At 46.2% G+C, this 16,123-nt stretch overlaps 1 protein-coding gene and 1 non-coding gene across 2 annotated transcripts in view; both read left to right on the top strand.

Annotated features, from left to right (window-relative positions):
* LOC119185244 (uncharacterized) overlaps nucleotides 1-16,123 on the top strand; it is a 548,537-nt gene that overhangs the window by 288,315 nt on the left and 244,099 nt on the right. The window lies entirely within an intron of this gene.
* The window catches only part of LOC119169748 (uncharacterized), a 56,353-nt gene continuing 43,795 nt past the window's right edge, over nucleotides 3,566-16,123 (top strand). The window contains exons 1-3 of the transcript XR_012894449.1: nucleotides 3,566-3,707; nucleotides 9,254-9,415; nucleotides 15,419-15,644. This is a non-coding gene — a transcript (uncharacterized LOC119169748). The remainder of the gene's footprint in view (nucleotides 3,708-9,253; nucleotides 9,416-15,418; nucleotides 15,645-16,123) is intronic.

The following is a 16,123-nucleotide window of genomic DNA, read 5'->3' as shown; positions in this document are numbered from 1 at the left end:
AACGGGTAATAGGGAGCCTACATGAGCGGCCGTTTTTAGCGTGATGTCAGCCTTTGACCCACTACATGCCGCTACAGTGTACTAGAAGAGGGCAGTGGGCTTACTCCGCCGCTCCTCGGACGCAGTTGCTGTCACATAGGAGAGGTGGTGCCACAGGCATCTTCGATGGAAGCTTCGCCTGCAGAAGCTGCTCGCCGCTGGCCGCTCGTACGAGTTGCGACGCGCGTTTCTTCGATATTTATAATAAACTTGCTTGTATTAACTTCCCTTTGACTGTACTGAGAGCGTATGTTGCTCTCGGTTCGCCATTATTTCCTTTTTTTGCGATAGATTTGCCGAAAGTCAGTCCGATGGCAGCTTATGCAGATATGCTTGCTCCTTTCTAGTGCGACGCAGTTAATGCTTTTTTTTTCTTGGGGGCGGGGGAGCTTGAGTTCCTTGCACATTTTGACAAGCACTACATTTGTGCAGGCCACATCGTATTTTCCCCGATATAACACCTCGCTCGCTTCATAGCCGAGCTTTAACATGCAGGCGTGCTGGCTGAGTTTATGCCTTTGCTATGATGAAATGAAATTGTAGCTGAAATATCTTTTGTTCTAATTCGGTTGTTGCACATGGCGCAGTAGTTTTCTCGGGGTTTTTAATAACTATAATTATGCAGTTACACATCTGTTAGGCCTATGTACAAGCTTCTGTTCCGGACATGAAGCTCTTATTTTCAAAACTGAAGCACAATATTCAACCACTGATTTACACACTTTATTCACTTCATGTGCAACGGCTCAGCTTCAGCTGCTTGGCCCTCTGCCGCTTTCCTCCTTTGTCACTGTTCAGTCCTTTCACATAAAAATGAAGACGTGTGACAACGTCTCAGCGACGCTGTTGTGACAATCAACAGCGTCGTCGGTGTGTGCAAACGGCCCAGACACCGCATTGTCGGAAGGACAGAATGCGGGCTTTAATTGCCCGTCTGAAGATTCCGATCGTTTCCTCTTACGAGCGGTCCTCTCTTGTGTCGGCTTTTTACTAAGGTAAGCTGGCAGATTGGGTAGAAGCGTCGGCACAGCATCAGCGCGGAGAATGGGTCTCCCGCGAGGTATCCGCACTTCTTTTCCCTCAATAATATGCACATAGTCTCTGAGCACATAACGCGGCTCGAAGTGGAGCTCGCACACTGCTCTGGTGTCTTCCAGGGGCTTGTCCGCTCTGCGCAGGTTCTTCTCCCATTGTTTACGCCTGTTCTCATCCTCCGGGACGCCAAACAACGACAGCTTCGGCCCACCCTTCACGAACACATAGCCTGTTTGGCACCCAGGCGCGTAGCAGTGGTTTTGCCGATATCGCGGCATGGCTTAGGCACTAAAGAACATACCGATTTCTTGAGTGGTGCGTACGGCTCACAGCCGACGGCAAAAACTCGGCGCTACAATGGCCACAGCAATAGCACGTCGCTCGACAACTGCTGCTGCGCAAGAGCTGGCCAGCACTTTCAGCCGCCACGCTCCCCCAAAGTTCTATTGATGGCGATGCCAGCGCCGCCGCCCAGGCGAAGAGAGAAACACACACTGGCGACGTTTGTGGAGCCACCCCACCGCATACCCTCCGCCGGGGAGGAAGCCCACTGCCCTCTTCTTGTGTTTTGGCACGCACCGCCGCCTGCCAAAACACAATGTTGCCAGACAGCAACGCCGCGCTGTCGCCCCATCTTGGTGCCCGCACTGCGTCTACGCCCGGTTGCGTTTAGTTCTCAATAATACGGCGTCGAACGTTGCGGTTGCGTGTTAAACGCTGTTGGTGAAGCCTTAGAATGCCTGGATGCTGCGTACCGCTCTGCACTAACCACAACAAAAAGGGGGTGCGAATGTTCCGCTTCCCAGCGAGCCCTGGCCGACAAGTATGGCTGGCTCAAGTGAAGCGAGACGGCTGGGAGCCCACCAGTGCGTCTCGTATTTGCTCTGTGAGTACTGCGTATTTCGTTCACTGTTTTTTCCTGCGGCATACGTATATGTGTTTCACGGTGTTCGCGAATGAGTAGATAACCGAAGTTGTCGTAGCTGCGTCCACGCATTGCGAGTAGGAAGCCCACAAACGGGACGCGTCCGCGCGTTCGTACGGAGACGCGCTCGCTAGTCTGAGCTGTTGCCACGCTTGCGTTCGTGTCAGCGTAACCTCAGTATTATGTCGCAAGTGTTTGTGTGTGGGCTGCGAATTTCTTTGTGCGCTCACTTTGAGAACTGGGTCGCTTACACGGTCGGCTCCTTTTTGTTGCGCCATACTTGGCGTAGCTGGAGGGAACGGCGGCTGGCTTCAAAATGGCGGCGCACAGAAAACTATGCTAAATTGGGTGGAAGCTGGCAACAGCGTGCCCCGTTGCCCGCTGGTTTTGGCTGAGTTTCTTGAAGGCACTTATTAAGATGTCTCCACCCTAAAAACGGCCGTTCATGTAGGCTCCCTAACGGGTAAAGGTTTTTATACTTGGCCTTTAAAATTGACAGTTTTGGTGTTTGCAACCAATTTCTGAGGCTATGCCTTGTTTCGGAAAAGTTGCCCGCTGATTGACGGCGTCACTTACGTAGGGTTAATTTGTTTGAATTACGTTTACGCTTTTTTAAAACTTTTTACGTTATTTTTGTTGCATATAAGCTCCAAAAACGTAAAAACTTATTTGAAGACACCCCTACTTAGGTGGCGTCACCACCATAGTTTCGACGACGGCCGCTTTCCAAGTGACCACCGATAATCCGGCAGGCAAAGGAAATCTAGGAGGCTATGCCTCAGCATGCTTCGCATAACGTGGGTTCCCATGGTAGGTGGGATCTGCCGAATTTTTACTGTTCTTTTTAGTTGTCTTGTTCACTTGCTCTAGCTAAGTTTCATATAACTTGCAGTTTTCTCTAACCTTAATGTATATGTTGTGTTTATTTTTCATCTTGTTTCTCACTTTCGTGAAAATAAATGCCTTGCTTGTACAATTAGATCTTGATTGCGCAAGTCATAAAAATAACGGTTGCCGATAGCCTTACGTGCATTGAGACTTTACGGAGAACACTGCGACATCAACGTGAAAACTACACGGACTTCATTTTGGTGTCAAGCTCACGGCAAGTCACTTGATTCTCTATCTTCTAATCTACGTACAAGGAAATTATAAACACTAGTTTTCAGTGCCGATACACGCTTTGCAGAGGGCCGCCAGAATTGTGACAGGTAGGCTTTGTGATAATCCGCTGGGTAGCGTGAAATATTTGGAACGAAGAATGACTGATAGGCGGGAGCGAGGAGGAGCATCTTGAAAGCGACCGCAGCGCCGCCGCATCTGGTAGAATTTTCGCTCGCTCTTCGGCGCGTCGATGCTGACACCTCTCCTTTTTGTAGCCACCATAGCCAAGGTGGCAGCGCCCACAAAAAGTGAATGGGTCATTCTTCCGTGGAATGGGTCGACTTTGTTTACGTACCCGCTGTAGAGAATTGTGGCCGTTGTAGAGAAGTTGTTTGGGCTGGTTGATATGACATGACGATAGTTATAGCGCGAGAACAGAGCGACGAGAAAGGGAGAAGACGCGTTCCGGGCAGACGCACATTCACCGTGTGCAGGATTTCCATGTCAGGCGACCTTCCCATCCTGTATTGTCAACGTCTCCAGCCTTGCCATGCTTTCCTTTTGCTCTGCGCACGGCAGAACGAGCTCCAGCGGCCGAGACAACGTAAGTCGTGTTTGACAACTTTTTGCGTGGAAAAAAAAATTGAGCTGCTCAGTAATTGATGCTGTGCGAGGAAGTAATTTTGAGCCTTCGTGAACCTTTGCTCACTCGAAAGATTGACAGCATACCACGAGGATTTCTCGCTAATCCGTGTAATGGGAATTCCACTGAAATGTGTAGCTTGTTATGTGGTGCTGTGCCATCGACCTTTGTTCCCACACGGCATAATTGGGCTCACAGGGCAGCATTCTCGACGAGGCGAACAAAGCAGGTGTGATATCGTATGTTGGAGTTTACAGTGTGATGGAAGTGCTGCTGCGATTGCTCCAAAAGAGAAATGCTACTCCTTGCTGCTCAAAACTGTATTTTTATTAGTAATTGCTCCAATCCTCCCCCGAAATTGCACAGAGAGAATGATGAACTATGACTGGTTTGGCCAGCTCATGAGTCTCAAAAAAAACTGGAAATAATATCAGTATCCCAGTATGCTAATAGTGGGCACCATTATCGACTTATTCGGCAAGAACTAGCATATTGTTACGGAAAAGAAGAGACGCCGTGTCGACGAGGCTGGGGATTAGATGTATTTAAAACCAGCGGTAATGGCGTGACCGGTTCACCAGCGATCGAGTGGGGACAACCCTTTGTCTCCTTCATCAGGCACACATGCGTGTCGCCCCCTAGAATATCAATATGCATGCATGTAGCATAACCCCCGGCGGCACAAGCGCCGTCTCGGCGCATCTAAATGTCAACATCACTAGGAGAGTTGTAGGGCTTCAAGCGCGCAACATGTACAATATCGGTAGTCTGTTGGGCACATGAAGGCTAAGGAGTGGCAGGACGAATTTCATATGTTACAGGAGTAACCACACGAAGGACTCGGTATGGACCTGTGTAGCGAGTAAACAGTTTTTCTGACAAGCCAACTTGACGGGTCTAAGACCAGAGCAGGACGAAAGAACCGGGCGGAAAGTGTACGTCGCGGTGTCTTTGGTCATACAAATGCCGTTGCTTCCCTTGAGATGTGAGATGGTGAGTACGGGTGATTTCGCGTGAGTGAGCAGCCCGAGTGATAGCGTCCATGGCATATTCACTGGTCGGTACTGCAGGGGACGGTATGACCGTGTCTAGAGGCAATGTCGGTTCTCGGCCAAACAGCAGTAAAAAATGGAGAGTAGCCGGCAGTGTCATGGCGCGAAGAATTGCAGGCAAATATAATGTATGGCAACATGAGATCATAATCGACGTGGTTGGTAGAAACATACTTAGCGAGCATGTCTGTAAGAGTTCGATTGAGACGCTCCATGAGTCCATGGGTTTGCGGGTGGTATGACGTAGTCAGCTTGTGTCTCGTTGCAAGACACAAGCGTACTACAGGGCTGCAAGATGTCGGCTATGTCCTTCTACAAAAAGGTGCGGCGACGGTCTGTAAGCAGCTGCCGTGGGGCTCCGTGTTGCAAAATCACGTCCTTGAGGAAGAAATCGGCGACATCTGTGGCGCAGCTTGTTGGAAGAGCTCGTGTGATGGCATAATGTGTGGCGTAGTCGGTGGCCACGGCTATCCACTTGTTACCCGAGGAAGACAAGGGGAAAGGGCCAAGTAGGTCCAAGCTACCGCGGAAGAATGGTTCTGAGGGAATGTCAAGTGGTTGAAGGTGTCCGGCAATAAGTGTCGATAGTGTTTTGTGGTGCTGACATTTCTCACAAGCTGCAACTTATCTTCTGACTGAGCGTGCAAGACCTGGTCAAAAGAAGCGTTGGCGTATTCAGTCGGAAGTGCGTGACACACCAAGGTGATCAGCAGCTAGAAGGTCACGAAGTTCATGGTAGGTCATGAAGACGGATTCCGTGACCACTAGCATCGGTTCGGACTTCAGTCGGAGTGGATGGGTCAAAGTAAGCCAATATAGGTGGAGTCGAATGGGTCAAAGTGAGCCAATATATAGGTGGAGTCGTCAGTAGCGTAATTAGGTGAGAAAAAGCAGCAGCTTGGTCGGTACCCCACGTAAAGTTGACATCTTTCTTCAGAAGCTCAGTGAGGGGTCGAGCGATGGTTGGGAAATCTTTCACAAACCTTCTAAAATAGGAACAAAGTCCTACAAATCTCCGGATGTCTTTGACTGACTGCGGTGCAGGAAAACTGGTGACTGCACGAATTTTCTCGGGGTCTGGCTGCACACCAGAGGCGTCGACAAGGGGCCCAACACTGTAATTTGCCGGGGTCTGAACTGGCACTTCGACGAGTTTAATTGAAGGCCTGCAGTGCGGAATATGTCGAGAATAGCTGACAAACGCTGAAGGTTGGTCTCAAAAATGTTGAGGAATATACAATGACATCGTCAAGATAACAAAGACTTGTTGGCCTTTGAACCCTTGTAGCAGAGAGTCCATAATGCGCTCGAACGTCACTGGGCGTTGCATAGCCCAAACGGCATAACCATGAACTGATATAGGCCGTCTGGAGTTGCAAATGCAGTCTTCTCTTGGTCTTTTTCGTCGACAGCAATCTGCCAGTAGCCGGAACGTAGGTCTATTGAAGAAAAGTATCGGGCGCCGTGGAGACACTCGAGAGCGTCATTGATGCGGGGTGAAGGGTAAACGTCCTTTTTCGTGATTCTATTCAGATGGTAGTAATCCACGTAGAAGTGCCACGTGCCATCTTTCTTTTAAACGAGCACAACGGGGGATGACCAAGGGCTCGAAGAGGGTTCAATAATTTTTTTGGGTAGCATTTTGGTTACTTCTTGTTGAATTACTTTACGCTCAGTGGCAGACACGCGGCATGGTCGTCGATGAATGGGATGAGAATCACCTCTGTTAATGCGGTGCTTGAAGATGTGGAGTCTGGTCGAGTGGATGGCTGTCCATGTTGAATATGTCGCGGTATGAACACAGAAGGCTGCATAGTGCGGCTGACTTCTCAGGTTTGAAGTCCGGGGCGATCATGGAGCGTAAGGTCGCATCCAGGCACGTGGCATCCTGAGAGTGATGTGGGTGATCGAAACTATGGTCTGCTGTAAAACAGGTGACATGGTCGTCAATTACGGGCCTTACCCAGCACCACTACCAAATATATTACGGAAAAGAAGAGACGCCGTATCGACAAGGCTGGGGATTAGATGTATTTAAAACCAGCGGTAATGGCGTGACTGGTTCACCAGCGATCAAGTGGAGACAACCCTTTGTCTTCCTTGTCAGGCACACACGTGCGTCACCCCTTAGAATATCAATATGCATGCATGTAGCAATATATTAAGCAATTAGCTTGTATGTCAGTTTTTATTTTATTTTCAGCTAGACACACAGGCTAGTAGGTGAAATATGAAAATGAGCAGGATTGCTTTTTTAAATTATCTCATACCGATTAACCACTGCTTGTTAGGCAACAGTTCTGTGGGACTGTGGTTACTTCTAAAATGTGGTGTTCAGCTTTACCAGTTTGATCTGATTTTGGCCACAAATACTGGTATTCTAAATAGCTCATTTCACAGCCCATCTTTGAAAACCAGCCATCTTTTTAATTGTTTGCTTTTTGAATTTCGCATCCATTGCTGCCTGTGAAATATATTTCATAATATATATTTTAACATTTATGAGATTCTTCGATGATGCTTTGAACTGCAATTGATGTATGGCAGATTTTATGGCTTCTCCTAAAACACCAATAGCTTTTCCAAAGTAACATTTTTTTCACTTCGAAAACACTCATGGCTGTTCCAATACAGTATTTTTCCTGCTCCAAAGTGTGCCCTAAAAAGTAAAAAGTCACTTTCATCACTGAGCCTAATATGCCCACTTAGCAAAAAGAAGTGAGAGTTGGTGCAGTTCTAAAGCCTTTGTTAACTACATTTATGCAGCTGTGGAACCTGAGGAAGTGCGTAGCACGGGCAACCAGCGATTGCCATTCGCAGAGTTCCCGCTGCTTCATTTACCCAACAGTCAATGACATCAATGTTTGAAGATAGCCTGTATGGTTTCACCATCACGAGTAAAATTGTGGTGATGAGATTCACAAGCTTGGTGTGCAACTTGCGCGCTACTTTTTACTGCGCCTTATCGATTTCCTGCTTGTTGCCGTAGTGGAGATGGGTGTCGTTCATGGCGAGTTCCATCATGTTGTTTTCCCCTTCAGATGTAGTGCAGTAGATGTAGTTTAGTGGCCAGAAACGCTACTGGCTTGCCAGAAAGAATTTCACGATACAGGTGGAGCTGGCATGATGTTCTATCTAGTGATGTGCTGTAGAGTTGAACTATAAAATTGGTTTATTGAAGCTCTACGCTCCCCAAATACATCACGCGCCTCTTGGCTACTTCATATGAAGCCCATGCCACCTTAAGACCTAAACCAGCTCTTATCACATAACGTCCGGCGCATAGCAACGGTAGGGCATCATGAAGGCCGTATGCTATTTCTGTCGGTCGTCAGACGCAGGGCTTGTAAGTACGCCAAAGCAAAGAGGTGACTTCGGGCACTACATCTTCCCCCTTCAGTTACAGAACTGTGCAGGAGGGCACACAATTCTCCTACGCGTTGTGACGTAGGGTGATGGCGCGACTAGTGTTGACTGTGCCGTTCCCGATTCCTTCATGCCTGGAGCTTGAGCAGACAGATGAAATGGCGTGTACAGTGATGCGAGATGATTGTCCAACAGTTCAACTGCACACCTACGCTGTCTTTCACGAGGTGTCTTCTGTTGCGGCGGACACTGCCCATTTTTCACTGGGTCCAGTTTGAGCGTGGCGAGTCAGCCCGTCTTAGGATGTTGCTTCCGTGTTTGAAATCGTTTATCCACACTTGCTGCCCTTGATTCAAGATCAGGTAACGATGGACACCACGGCAACGATTGTAGTTGTTTGTCTGGCACTGCTTGATTCATTGCTGAGTTTTTTTTAAGGTGCCGACTGGCTGTGAGCTTCGACTCAAACAGGTGTAGAGAAATCAAAACTGTGGTAATGACTGCCAAATTGGTAGTCATGGTTTTAATGATAGCAAAGGCAGTGAGCACAGGCACGGTCGCTGGATAAAAAACAAGGTGCGGCCTGTTGCGTCGCATCACTGTCAATGGGCAAGCGCGTCTTGGCAGAGTTGACAGTTTTCGGTTACTTTTTTGTGGAAGGTGCTGATGCTTCACCTGTCAAAGCGGATGGCACTTTGTGTTTCAATGTAGTTGTGTGAAGATTTTTGCATGTCCACGTCCGTGTGCTTTCTTGTGTTTTTTGTGTGTGATCATGTGGGGCGCAGTCCGCCTCATGTTTTCTGTGATCAAGTATGATTCTTTGGTGCCCGCATGTGTGTGTGGCAGACAGGTTTTTTTAGTGTGATGCTGCGAAGCTGTTATGTGCCGCTGAGCAGCTTGAATGCGAAACAAGATGCTACATTGAAGCACAACGTATTCCCCTGCGATCTACACTTTCAAGAAGCGTATCGGGATGCGTATGTTTGTAACAGAACACTTATTTTTGTCACAAACGAGTGCTGAAACAGACGACAGCTGCTGCCTCCAGACGACAACATCAAATCACCTTGCGAAACGTTCTCTTCGCAGGCGCACGCAACGAAAAAAAAAACATCAAAAGGTGCCCAGGGTGTGCTACACATGCGACAGCCAACCAGCACAGATAAGAAAGCGAAGCGGGGCTCCTTTGAGGGCGACCATTTTCACTGACGAACCGCCGAGACGAAACCCTTTCCCCTGGCTGCCACCCTGGTATGTGCTACGCGCCGTACAGTTACTTGGAACGTTCGCAAAACCAGAAAGGATCCAAACTAAAGATATCGAGGGTAAGACAGGTGTTGAACATCGACCAAAAAGTTGTGATGTTTGAGTGGTGTGAGCGAGTCGTGTAGTGCAGTCAGTTGATGTTGAAGAATTGAGTTATGATGCTGCTAGAGCACTTTGTCAAAGAGTGTTGTCGGGAAGACGACTAGCGCTGGAGTTTCAGTGTTTCCTTAAAAGAGAAATTTTCGAGACACGTTCGAAGAATTGTGGTGTACACGCGTGTGGTGTATATTTGGGGCCGCTAAGCATTGTTACGCAGTTTATAATGCGTGAGATTACATTTGTAGTGTGGTAAGTTTGTGCCTGTTGTTTTGAATACCTTCTAAGTGATTTTGTAAGTTGTAATTGATAGCTGCCAAGTGTGCACTCTGTGTGATACCTTTGCTGAGAATACATATTTTGTTTGTGTCGTAAACTCGTGCATTTTAACCCGACCTTTGGACGGCAACCGGCATTGTTAATGAACTAAAAAAATTAACATTTAAATGGTAGATGCTTTTGCAGTGCTTTCCGGTGGGCCGATACCTCAGCCCTCAAAATCTGCCCGGTAATTGCCTCCCCATAAACGGATCAATGACCCTTAGTGGAGGGCATATGAGTGCCGCCGTGTGCCCTCCACTAAGGGTCACTGATTCATGATGAGAGAGTGGAATGGTCCCTCATCCACTAATGGTTGACGAGGGAATGGAATGACTCCACACTGAATATCTGCACGGATGCTGACATCTGCTTTATGTAATCTACAAGTATGACATGTCGCCTGCAAATGCGGCGTTTTGCATAAGCAAATAGGTGGAAGATTGAGTAAACTGTTCGGTGGCTCAGAACGAAATTCTGCGTGAAGACAATTGGCAACTTCATTTTCGAGAATAAAAAGTTCAGAGCTATAATTAAGTAAAATCTCATTACACCGAGAAGGATTGCCTTGCAAAATCTCTTCGGGTTAGTTTGCAACATAGCTGGTGAGGTGTTGGAAAAAAACTTGTGCTTCGTTTTGAGGGTTAGATTATAATGCCTTTTCTCCACCGCTTAATACTTTTTCCATGAGGAAGCACAAGTTAGCTTGTTTGGCAGCTGAAAAAGTCATTTTTTTAATTTTTAGGTCGTTAAAGGGATTAACTCACTCATTCAAGGATTTTTTTTTATAATAATGGCCGGTCTATCAATATGTATAAGGCAATACATCTTTGCTTTCAAAAGCAACCAATTACACTTGAGATAATTTCGTGGAAAGGTAGCGGCAAAATTGTCATGGAAATTCGCACTTTATGCTAACGTAGTCTGCTTTATCCTATAGTGTGCTTCTCATTTTCTTGTTTCTTAAGTACATTGCAATAAAAGAAAGTGTGGGTTGTAGATCATGCTCAAGCCACGCAAGGGAATGATAGGTGTGAAGTTATCAAGATGCGTTCTTAACAAAAAATTCAGAACGGGATGGGTGACGAGCTGTGTTTAGCCGAATGACATGTTCAGTAAACAGCTCGCTGAGTTGCTGTTAGGTAAAAAAACAAGTGGGATCAGACTAGTCATTACTGAAAAAATAAAATCACCGAACAAAAGGACAGGTCTATTAGAATGCATGCTTATGAACGTGTTTAAATCTTCATGAAGTAAAGGCGTGAATGAACTGTCAGAATATGGGTGTCGATAGCAGGCACTATTGAGGATGTGCGAGTGTGTGGCAGTGCATTGAAGCCAAATCATTTCAAATGTTTTAGGAAGGCTTACGTGTGAACTATGACGGCCATGTTGGGGTAAATGCACCACCACTGCGCAAATTATTGGCTATATCTTTTCAGAATATGTCAAAGTGTGAAAGAAAGAGGAGAATCTCGAAATAATCTACTGATGTGTTAAGCTATCTTTCTGTCAATAGTAAGACATCGCATGAAGATGAGCGTATTAAACTGCACAATGCATTGCGTTTCGGAATACACTATAAGTATTAGCCAGCAAAATGAAAGGTGTTGATTCCGTGAAGAGAGTTTCTAATGCGATCTCGATGACTACTATTGGTGTTCTTCAAAAACCTCATTTGAAGTTAATTCGTAATACATAATAGGCTCTTTCATCCGTGATTAGCTTCTCTTGACATAACCTGTATCGTAAGTTTCAGGCCCTTAAAAACTTGGTGAGGCATTTGTGGGCAGGGCTCATGCTGGGGGGAGAGATCTTGCGTGACGGCGTAGCCTATATCTTCCACCCTGCGGGATAAGATGCCCTCTTTATCTTTAAAGTGAGCGAATCTCACGACTACAGGCTTGCATTTCTCAGTTTGGTGAGACTCTATGCGATGTGTACATTCAATATCGCGCAGTTGTACCTCTATGTCTAAGATTTGTTTACTATGTTTGATGCTAATTTTTTTTGTATCAAGCCATGGTTCTTTAGGTTTTATGTTCTGTGCCATAGAAAACTAAATTATTTCATGTTGATTTATTTTAAGTCTCATTTATCTAGGTAAGCAGTTCATTTATATGTGCTGTATTTTCGGTACATGCCTAATTCAGTTTACCTAATTCATTCTGCGTGTCATCGATACTAGCACAAGCTGTCTCAATTTTGTCGTGTCATGCTTTGATTTCGCAAGAAGTTTCATCATGATCTGCCAATTTTAATCAGTAAACCTTTAGTTGAAGTAATATCACTGTCTGCTTGTATTGGAGTCTCATAGTTGTGTATCGGTATACACGACCGTCTGACTGTTCATGAGGAGAAGAGAGCCTTCGCAGGGGTTGCTCAGCTCTTTGCATTGCATGCTTCACAACTTCACCATCCGAAGTCACCCTTTACCACCTCGACTGCTACACGTCCATACTCCAGTGATAGTAGGGCATCCTTACTCTGACCACGTTCCAACCACTGGCTAACTGACAGATGCTCGTGTGCAAATACCAGTACAGGTACACGTATTGCTCACGCCCCATGGGACAGCGTCATACAGTGCTAGACTCTCCCCCCCTCTTTGCCGCCACAAGGACGGCCGGTCTCCACCTAATCGTGAAACTTCTGACAGTAGACCCTCCAAGGCACCTTGCGGCTGTTGCATGTGTCTCAGGAGGCGAGCTGCTGATCGTGGCAAAACCGAAGACGGCAAGTTTTGGAACCCAATATATCTCCACCAAGCATCATTGCCAGTGACGTCGATGTTTCGCTGAATTGGCTCCCACCTCGAACGGGAATCCAGAGAAGTGAGGAGGCGGACACACTCGCAAAAGAAGTGCATCACCCAACCTTTGCTGTGTGCCATGTTGTGGTTGCCCTGAACTCTTCCAGGGTTACCGTAAGGTGACTATTGCTAAGTTGCTACCTTGACAAGCGGGGAGCCCGGCAAGAACCATCGACCTCATTCCTGACAAGACTCCCCCGATTGGGAGTAGTTCCCCAGCCACTTCTACGTATTGGCTGCTCCAGGCCTGCAGCTTGGCGTTATGCAGTTCGCAGAGCCTCCTCACATGCGGCCACAGCGTGCAAGACATTCGCAACATTCGAGCGACTTCAACGCTCAGCTTGTTGCCTTGATGGCCCTGCTCTGCCGCCAAGGTCTGTTTGTGGCTACACAAAGGAACCTTTTGTTTCAGGCCCACTGTTACATCCAGGTTTTCAGCGCGGTTCTTCACTTCCTAGGAAAAACTGGATTGAACATCCATTTTGAAGCCACTCGCCACATCCTTGGCAATGGATTCGACTTTCTTATGTTCCCACCTCCATTTCCATCACCATATTGTCCTACAGGTTCTGAGACGTGTTGCTATTTGAAGTTGAATTTAGCGTTATTCTCTCGTCAGTTTTGTATCGGTGTGGCGTGTTGTAGAGGGATGGCATTAGCTTGCTTTTATGCAATCGAACCATGAAGTTTGTCGAAAATGCACGAGATCCTAGGGTGATTTCGGATGTATGCAGTCCCCTTTTTCAGCTCCAGTCACCAGGGGAGCCGTGCAGGGGGGCCGTCATATCAGCGCAGAAGGTAGATAATAGATTAACGCCTTTCATCTTAAAGCACTCGGCTATAGTGTATATTTGGCAGGCTCTTCAACTAATGTTGCTAGGTTTAGCTGTATGCAGTCAAATTAGGCTACAGAATAAAATTTATCATCGCATTTGACTTGCAAAGTCCTTTATACGGCCTCGTAGAAAGTGCATACAGCAAGCATCGAGATGAATTTTTGGCAAAAAGCTGTTTGAAAATATGAATTTTCTGATATGTACGGTCCTTTCTCTCTGCCTGACATGATGTTCAGAAGAACGCTTTTATTCGATTTCCACATAATTCAGCGAAGCCTTTATAGTATGAGCAGCGTTCTTGGTGAAGGCGAAAACGCTCAAGGCCTGTGTGCTTAAATTTAGGTGCACAATAAAGAACATCAGGCGGTCACCATGTCCAGAGCTGTTCACTACGTCTCTCATAATTATCGTGTTTCGGGACTTCAAAGCATACAAATTGAATTTATAGCAAGGGTTATCTACATTCGCTTTTTTCACTGCGGGTACAGTGCATTCATGTGGATAATATACATTTAGTGCAAGGCCATGGTTCAAAATCGAGCACCAGAGTGAAAGTTCATTTTATTCACATTTCTTTATAGCAATGATCTTCTTGTGTGACGGAGAGATGCACAGCACTCTCCTTCATTTGGCATATGAATGCTTAAGCATATAAAATAAAAAAGGTGTACATTACTTGCAAGTATGTCACACCACGAAACCCTGCAATGCTATCTCGGCATGTGCAATCACTGAGCAGACAACACCGAGTGTATCTCTGCGGATCTTGTATTTCCTGACAATGCTGCCCGTTGCTATGGCATATGTGTAATACTTGAATGCCACACAAGAAGTAGCTGTGCTATATGTAAATCATTTAAAAAAATACCAGACACGGGCGTGTCCCGTTTGTCAAAGGTGATTACAAATACTTGTATTCGCACGAAATAACTGTCCGAGAAGCAGAGCACATGGCTTATGCCCGCATTAAGAGCAAAATCCTGAAGACGTTGAACAAGGTTTGTGTGTGCCGGCGTCACTTCATTACAGGCAAGTTATATTTCCATCTTGTGCGAAGTTGTTTAGCCATTACAAGTGATACTACGGGCTCAAACACTGCACACGATGGATCCGAGTTCCCAGTCGACACTGCTTTGCTGCAGACTGCATAACATCCTGAACAATTTTCCTTCATCATAAGCACTAGCCCGACTATTAAAACACACAAACTATGCCAAAACATTGGTCGCATGAACATAAACACGGCGTGGTCACTGAGATTTGAGCTCTGTGGGTTCGATTATGATGGACGAAAAGCAGAAACTGCCGTCACTTGTAAGGTATGCGTAAAGACAAAGGCATTCGGTCGTGTGACGATTTCTTGGAAGACACTGATAGAAGGCACAGTCGATGTAGCGCTGGCTGAATATCAGTGCAGATCAGGTGCACAGCAGCAGATGCCCAAGTTCTTCTGCCTCCTCTTCACTACGATTCCGTCAATAATTTCCAGCTTTGCAGTAGCCGATCTGCAGTAGTTCAATTTCAGTGAAGTGTAACCACATAAATGTCTTACAGTATCCACTATTACTCTACCACAAGTTCTAAATCAAGCTGTGCAATTAAGTAAATAAAAAGATTGACTTGTTTGAGTGACATTGATGGCAATTACTAAAAGGTAAAGCTCAGAACAGTGAGATCGAACCGTAAGAACTGGCAATCAAGGAATAGTATTGGTGGTTTCACTATAAAATTTCAAACACGTATGAAAGGTATTTATGTTAAGAGTTGCCATAAGTAATCATTTTGTGGTGCACATGTCAGCTACCTATCTTCTTATACACTGTTGCAGATTCTTCGAGGGCTGCAGACAGCAGCTCTCCGATTTTCTTTTCTCGGCAATAACGCTTGACGTTATTGCTTGCAACAACAAAAGCTGATTTATTTCAGGATGACACTGCAGCAGAATCAGTACAGCAGGCGGCAGCACTGAATCCAACTTGTGAGTCAGGACAAGTTATGGAAACATCACCGCAGCCAGCGTGTGAGCCGGGTCATATCACAGATAAATCTGTTCAAGTGCGGCTGCCAACCCACGACGAAGCGTCACAGGCGAATGAAAAGAAAATTCTGTCAACATGTGCTACGCAAACAGAGCCTCAGAATGTTTCTTCAGGTATGCATTTGCCATAAGATTTTTAAAAAAAGTAAGTGTTCTGCTGTAACAGCAAAGGATTGAGTGTGTGTGTGTGCACACTTTTTTGTCACCATATACATGAAAATAACTAAAAAGAAAATCATGGTGGCCTGCACCACCAAGAGGTACAACAGGCTCAGCCAATGTGGCGTAAGTGAGCAGGAGAAATATCCCGAAGTATTTTTTGAAAAGAGCCAGTTTGTTAAAAAAAATACTAAGGGGAAACCTAATGAGTGTGGCATGTGAGTCCAAACAAAAGACGGATTAGGTTCTCAAATAGGAGCAGTTTATAATGCATCAGCGGTGTATTAGTGTTTGGAGTACGTGTGTGAGAGCGTGGGTGTGTGTGTTTATATATAACGCATTGCTGTTGAAGGTGTGAAAGTCCACGCATGACGGCAAGGTGGGAAGCGACCCAGTGGCCTGGAAGATGAGGTAGACGATGAGGATTACATCAA

Source organism: Rhipicephalus microplus, chromosome 3, assembly GCF_043290135.1.
Source record: "Rhipicephalus microplus isolate Deutch F79 chromosome 3, USDA_Rmic, whole genome shotgun sequence".
In the NCBI taxonomy this organism is placed as follows: Eukaryota; Metazoa; Arthropoda; class Arachnida; order Ixodida; family Ixodidae; genus Rhipicephalus; species Rhipicephalus microplus.
Note: the sequence above shows the minus strand (reverse complement) of the source record. Positions and strands in the feature narration are given on the sequence as shown.